Consider the following 7,424-nt stretch of genomic DNA (forward strand, 5'->3'; position numbering starts at 1 on the left):
AAACCCAAGTAAAACTGTGAGGGACAGGGGATATCGCGAAGTCCCTCCCCTCCTGAGTTCAAGCCCGTCCCCGAGCAAAGGGGAAAGCAGGGAGAGTTCCGATTCCAGTGGGGAAGCAGGAAGTCGTGTCCGAGGCTCAGGCAAGGTAGAGGAGCCAGGGTCCCAGGTGGGACAGGAAGGGGCAAGCAAGGGGGGAAGACCCATCCCTCCAACTCCAGAATTACGCAGGAAGAGGAGGGGCAAGAGGATGGGTCTGCCAAAGCTTTTGTGTTGGAGAAAGACGCGCCAAAAGCCATTAGGAGGTTCTGAAACCGACTGACAACATCGCTCCGTGTAAATAGCAATGACTTGAGCACTGTAAATACGCAGCACCAATAAAAGAATAAAATGCAGAGCTGCGTAGCGTCGTTACTCTGAAGTAGTCCACTCCGGCCACTGTGACAGCAACCTCCTAATCATTTTTGGGCTACTTCGGAGTTGCCGGGATGAGCGTGTCCGAGGCGGAGAAGTGGCGGCAGATCGCTGAGCAAGCCCAGCTAGAACTGCAACAGCTGTCGCTGCAGGCGCAGGGAGAATTGAAGGCAGCTAAAGAGGAGACTAAGAAGGTCCAGGACGACCGGCTACAACTTGCGGAACAGGTGAGAGAGCTCCAGGAAAAAGAGCAGCATTTAAGGGCGGTGGCGGTAGACCTCCAAAACAAGCTGGATGCAGAGAAAAACAAGGCGGGAGGGGCTCCCCAAGTCCAAGTGCTGCCAGGAAGGAGAGCAGGGACCCTTGTAAGCAAGTTCAATGGAGACCCGAAGGAGTTTCAGGGCTTTGAGACTGAGATCGTGTATGCTCTTGAGCTGCACCAGAATGAGTTCCCCGATGATGAGCACAGAGTAGCGTTTATTGTGGAACATCTCACCGGAGCAGCCAGGGAGTGGCTAAGACCATTAATCGCAACCAAGAATCCTTGCATGAAAAATGTCCAACAATTTCTAGAAGGTTTGAGGACGATGTATTCGTCCGATAGTCATTTGGACCAGACTAAGGAGGAACTGCATAATTTACGCCAAGGAAATATGACAGTTCGCGCATATTGGGCGAAATTCACCATGCTGGTGCACAGACTGGGGTGGGTTTTGGATTCGCCTCCCATGCAAGCTGCGTTTTACTTGGGTTTGAGCGAGGAGGTGAAGGATGAACTCTCGAGAGGTCCAAAGCCCAGTACTATGGATCAGCTGAGCAAAGCAGCTCTGGCGGTGGGGGTGAGGCAGGAATCCCGGTGGAACGACAAGCAAGCGACGCGCGCAAAGCGGGCTTGGTTCCCACGGTCGCAGGAGAAGCCACTCCCTCAACAACCCTTTCAGGCCACGCCTGGAGCCAGCCAGGACCAGGAGCCCATGCAGATTGATAGCGCGCGCGCGCGGGCTTTTCAAACCCCAGCGGCGCCAAGACGCAAGGAGGGAAGGGGCGGGAATTGCTTTCTCTGCAACTCACCCCAGCATCTCGTCAGAGACTGCCCACATCGCAGGGAGTGGCAAGGAAAGGCGGGAACGGTGGTGCCCTCCCCCACTGACGCAGCACCACAGCAGGGAAACGGGAAAGCCTGGCTGCAGGAGACAAGGGGCAGCAGCCAGGCACAGTCAGCAGACAACAGCCCCAGCCCGCCCACCCGCACAGAGAGGTGCAGAGCCAGCCCACCCCTCCCAGAGCAGGAGTGGTTCTAGAAGTGACGCTAACGCTCCCAAATGGCTATCCCCTGACGGTCCTCGCCTTAATTGACAGTGGGGCGTCCGCCAACTTCTTCTCGAGAAGCTTTGCAGAAGAGCACCAAATCCAGCTTTTGCAGTTGGATTTTCCTCTGCACGTAGCAACCATTGACGGCAGGGAGCTGCTGGGAGGGGCCATCACACATCAAACCCCCCCCATGAGAATGACGGTGGGAAGGCACTCAGAGACACTGGCGTTCAACGTCACCACCATCTCAGACCCCCCCATCGTCTTGGGCATGAGCTGGCTGGCGCGCCACGACCCCTCCATCAGTTGGCACCAGAGGTGCATCACGTTTGGGTCAGACTTTTGTCTGGAACATTGCATGCAGCACCAACCAGGGGAGGGGCCTCCGATAGCCACGGTGGCCACCATGCATATCAAAGGGGGTGAGGCAATACCCAAGCAGTACTGGGACCTGCAGGAGGTCTTCAGCGAAGCGGAGTCCGACCACCTACCCCCGCACAGGCCTTTTGACTGCCAGATCAACCTGGTGCCAGGGGCGACGATACCCCCAGCCAAGCTGTACGCCATGTCAGACCAGGAGCTGGAGGATCTGCGCGCTTTCATCGACAAGAACCTCAAGCGGGGGTTCATAAGGGAAAGCAAGGCAGCAGGGGGCAGCCCGGTCTTCTGGGTGGACAAGAAAGACACGCAACAGCGCCGTCTTGTGGTGGACTTTAGACGGCTGAATTCGGTGACAGAGCCCGTGGCTTTCCCCATGCCCAGAGTGGATGATCTCCTGACAGCGGCACGCAGGGGCAAGATTTTCACCAAGCTGGACCTAAGGGGGGCGTACAACTTGATCAGGATCCGGGAAGGAGATGAATGGAAAACCACGATGTTCACGCCTCTGGGCTCTTTTGAATATCTGGTGATGCCCTTCGGTTTGCAAGGGGGCTCAGCATGCTTCCAGGCCTTCATGCACCACGTCCTGGGGTCCCTCCTCTTCAGGAAATGCTTGGTCTTCCTAGATGACATCCTTATCTACTCGAATGACCCAGTGCAGCATGTGAAAGATGTCAGAGAGGTGTTGCAACGCCTGAAGGAGCACCACCTGTATGTGAAGCTGGAGAAGTGCAAGTTTCACACCAAAGAGGTGGACTTCCTGGGATACAAGCTGTCAGACAAGGGGCTGGCGATGGACAAGGACAAGGTGCAGGCCATCCTGGACTGGCACAGCCCCAGGACGCGCAAAGATGCCCAACGCCTACTAGGCTTCGCTAACTTCTACAGGAAGTTCATCAAGAACTTCTCTCGCGTTACGGCTCCCATCACGGACTGCCTGAGAGGCAAGCAGAAGTTCAAGTGGACACCGGAGGCGCAAGCAGCGTTCGAAAGCCTCAAGAGAGTGTTCGCCTCAGACCAAAACCTGTTCCATGTGGTGCAGGACGCGCCCCTACGCATTGAGACAGATGCTTCTGAAAAAGCTGTGGGCGCAATTTTGTTGCAACTGGACGCCAACAGGGAGTGGAGACCCTGTGCCTTCTTCTCCAGGAAGCTGACACAGCCTGAACGCAACTACACAGTGTTTGATAGGGAACTTCTTGCGATCTACGCTGCGTTCCAGCACTGGCGACACTTCCTGGTGGGCGCGAAGCACCCCATCCAGGTGTGCACAGACCACAAGAACCTGGAGTTCTGGAGAACTGCCAGGGTGCTCAACCAGCGGCAGATACGGTGGGCAGAGTTCTTCTCGAACTTCAACTTCTCCATCCACTACATCCCGGGGGAGCAGAATGTCAGGGCGGATGCCCTCTCCCGCAAGCCAGAGTACATGGAGGAGGAGGCGCCACCAGCCCCAAGGCACATTTTCCCCCCGTCGGCATGGTCCTGCGGAGCAGCTGTGGTGAGCGAGGCAGAACTCACAGCACTGACGGCAGCGGATGAATTTGCCAACCGCATCTTCAGAGAACTGAGAGGGGGGAGGGAGCAGGCAAAAGACTTTGCAGAACGCAGAGGGCTGCTTTTCTACAAGGGTGCGCTGTACCTACCCACCACCCAGCTTCGACGTACGGTCCTCAAGCAGATGCACGACAACCCTACAGCGGGGCATTTTGGAAGGGACAAAACCGCTCACCTAGTCATGAGACACTTCTGGTGGCCAGGGGTGCGGGAAGATGTTCGAGACTATGTAAGGGGCTGTACCACCTGCCAGCGGGCGAAGGTGGTCAGAGCAGCGCCACCAGGGTTGCTGGAGCCCTTAGCCACACCACACAGGCCGTGGGAAGTGGTGTCCATGGACTTCATCACAGATCTGCCTTCGTCCAGGGGTAAGACTGCAGTGTTGGTGGTGGTGGACCTTATGTCCAAAATGTGTCACTTTATACCGTGTGCCAGGGCAGTCTCGGCAGAAGAGACAGCCAAACTGTTTGTTGATCACATTTTCAGACTGCATGGATTACCTTTAAGGGTTATTTCGGATCGTGGCCGCCAATTTGTTTCCAGGTTCTGGCGGCGGCTCATGAACCTCCTGCAGGTGGAGGTCAGCTTGTCGACGGCTAGACACCCGCAGACCAACGGACAAGCGGAGAGGGTCAACGCCATTCTGCAGCAGTACCTGAGATGCTACGTCAGCCAGCGGCAAACGGACTGGGTGGATCGCTTGCCACTAGCAGAATTTGCCTACAACAATGCAGTGCACGTCTCCACAGGGGTGTCGCCCTTTAAGGCCAATTACGGGCGCGACCTCAGATCTTTCCCAGAGAGGGAGAGGGAGGAGGAGGAGGAGGAGGGCCCACAGGCTGAGGATTGGGCTGAGGAACTGGAGACGGTGCACCAGCAGCTCAGAGAACACTTGGAGAGGGCCAAGGAAGCGTACAAAAAGGGGGCAGATCGCCACAGGCGACAAGGGGAGGTCATCAGGGTGGGGGACAAGGTGTGGTTGTCCTCGGAGGGCCTTCCCACCAGAGGGAGGTGCAAAAAGCTGGCACCCAAAAGGCTGGGCCCCTTCACGGTCACGCAACAGGTAAACCCGGTGGCATACAGGCTGGCACTGCCAGAGGACATGAGGGTGCATCCAGTGTTTCATAGATCGCTGCTGTCGCCGTACAGGGAAAGCAGCAGGCTCCGAGACAGCGAACAAACCCCCGAGGGAGGGGGGGAGAGGGAAGGCAGGGAGCAACTCAATGAGGCCACGGCCATCCTGGATTCAAGGTGGGGGGTGGGGGGACTGGAGTACCTCATGGCATGGGAGGATGCTCCACCGTCCCAGAATGAATGGGTCCCAGCCACTCAGATACAGGAGGAATTCTTGGTGGAAGAATTTCACGCCCTCTTTCCCCACAGACCCAAGCCCTGGCACATGGAAAGGGAGGGGGAGGAGGAGGAGGCACGGGAGAGCAGCTCACCATGGCGCTGGGAAGCGGAGTTTGAGGAACCAGAGGATGAGGTATGGGTGTCACCGAGATCCACCCAGTCAGAGGAAGGAGCAGATTGGCAGAACGTTTTTACCCCCACCAGCTCTGACGCCACGGACCTTTTGGGATTCCCGTCCGCCCAGGCGGAAGGGGGGGGCTCGCAGGACTGGGGGGAGGTATTCACGCCAACGGGCTCGGAGAGCACTGAGTTCTTAGGCTTCCAGTCGTCACCGACACATGGGGGGGGCCTGGGGAGGGGTGAAGGAGAGCTTGGGAGGGGGGTGGATGTGAGGGACAGGGGATATCGCGAAGTCCCTCCCCTCCTGAGTTCAAGCCCGTCCCCGAGCAAAGGGGAAAGCAGGGAGAGTTCCGATTCCAGTGGGGAAGCAGGAAGTCGTGTCCGAGGCTCAGGCAAGGTAGAGGAGCCAGGGTCCCAGGTGGGACAGGAAGGGGCAAGCAAGGGGGGAAGACCCATCCCTCCAACTCCAGAATTACGCAGGAAGAGGAGGGGCAAGAGGATGGGTCTGCCAAAGCTTTTGTGTTGGAGAAAGACGCGCCAAAAGCCATTAGGAGGTTCTGAAACCGACTGACAACATCGCTCCGTGTAAATAGCAATGACTTGAGCACTGTAAATACGCAGCACCAATAAAAGAATAAAATGCAGAGCTGCGTAGCGTCGTTACTCTGAAGTAGTCCACTCCGGCCACTGTGACAAAAACGCAGCTTGCATGGGAGGCGAATCCAAAACCCACCCCAGTCTGTGCACCAGCATGGTGAATTTCGCCCAATATGCGCGAACTGTCATATTTCCTTGGCGTAAATTATGCAGTTCCTCCTTAGTCTGGTCCAAATGACTATCGGACGAATACATCGTCCTCAAACCTTCTAGAAATTGTTGGACATTTTTCATGCAAGGATTCTTGGTTGCGATTAATGGTCTTAGCCACTCCCTGGCTGCTCCGGTGAGATGTTCCACAATAAACGCTACTCTGTGCTCATCATCGGGGAACTCATTCTGGTGCAGCTCAAGAGCATACACGATCTCAGTCTCAAAGCCCTGAAACTCCTTCGGGTCTCCATTGAACTTGCTTACAAGGGTCCCTGCTCTCCTTCCTGGCAGCACTTGGACTTGGGGAGCCCCTCCCGCCTTGTTTTTCTCTGCATCCAGCTTGTTTTGGAGGTCTACCGCCACCGCCCTTAAATGCTGCTCTTTTTCCTGGAGCTCTCTCACCTGTTCCGCAAGTTGTAGCCGGTCGTCCTGGACCTTCTTAGTCTCCTCTTTAGCTGCCTTCAATGCTCCCTGCGCCTGCAGCGACAGCTGTTGCAGTTCTAGCTGGGCTTGCTCAGCGATCTGCCGCCACTTCTCCGCCTCGGACACGCTCATCCCGGCAACTCCGAAGTAGCCCAAAAATGATTAGGAGGTTGCTGTCACAGTGGCCGGAGTGGACTACTTCAGAGTAACGACGCTACGCAGCTCTGCATTTTATTCTTTTATTGGTGCTGCGTATTTACAGTGCTCAAGTCATTGCTATTTACACGGAGCGATGTTGTCAGTCGGTTTCAGAACCTCCTAATGGCTTTTGGCGCGTCTTTCTCCAACACAAAAGCTTTGGCAGACCCATCCTCTTGCCCCTCCTCTTCCTGCGTAATTCTGGAGTTGGAGGGATGGGTCTTCCCCCCTTGCTTGCCCCTTCCTGTCCCACCTGGGACCCTGGCTCCTCTACCTTGCCTGAGCCTCGGACACGACTTCCTGCTTCCCCACTGGAATCGGAACTCTCCCTGCTTTCCCCTTTGCTCGGGGACGGGCTTGAACTCAGGAGGGGAGGGACTTCGCGATATCCCCTGTCCCTCACAGGTCGTGAGTAAAAGGATAATTGGACTTAATTTTTAATTGGATAATGTGGTCCATGGGAAGAGATTTAAAAACGGGAGTCAATCTCTACCCACTGATTGATTAGGAAGCAGTAAAATGTCATAAAGCTGGAAACAAAGTTGAAGAGATTTTAAATCCCCAAAGAAAGACCTTAATTTCCCCCCCTAAAAAGCAGGGTGTACCGGTAAAATGAGTCAAATTGAAGCAGAACACATTGTTGGAGTGTCAGAATGTATAGATAGAAGGCAAATAAGCGTTCCATGGCTTTATTTCGCTTAGTTGCTTACTCTTGAGTAGAACTGCATATTCACTCCAGGAATAAGCACCTTTGTAAAATGAGTCAAATTGAAGCAGAACACATTGTTGGAGTGTCAGAATGCATAGATAGAAGGCAAATAAGCGTTCCATGGCTTTATTTCGCTTAGTTGCTTACTCTT

Source organism: Zootoca vivipara, chromosome 16 (assembly GCF_963506605.1).
Source record: "Zootoca vivipara chromosome 16, rZooViv1.1, whole genome shotgun sequence".
Classification (NCBI taxonomy): domain Eukaryota; kingdom Metazoa; phylum Chordata; class Lepidosauria; order Squamata; family Lacertidae; genus Zootoca; species Zootoca vivipara.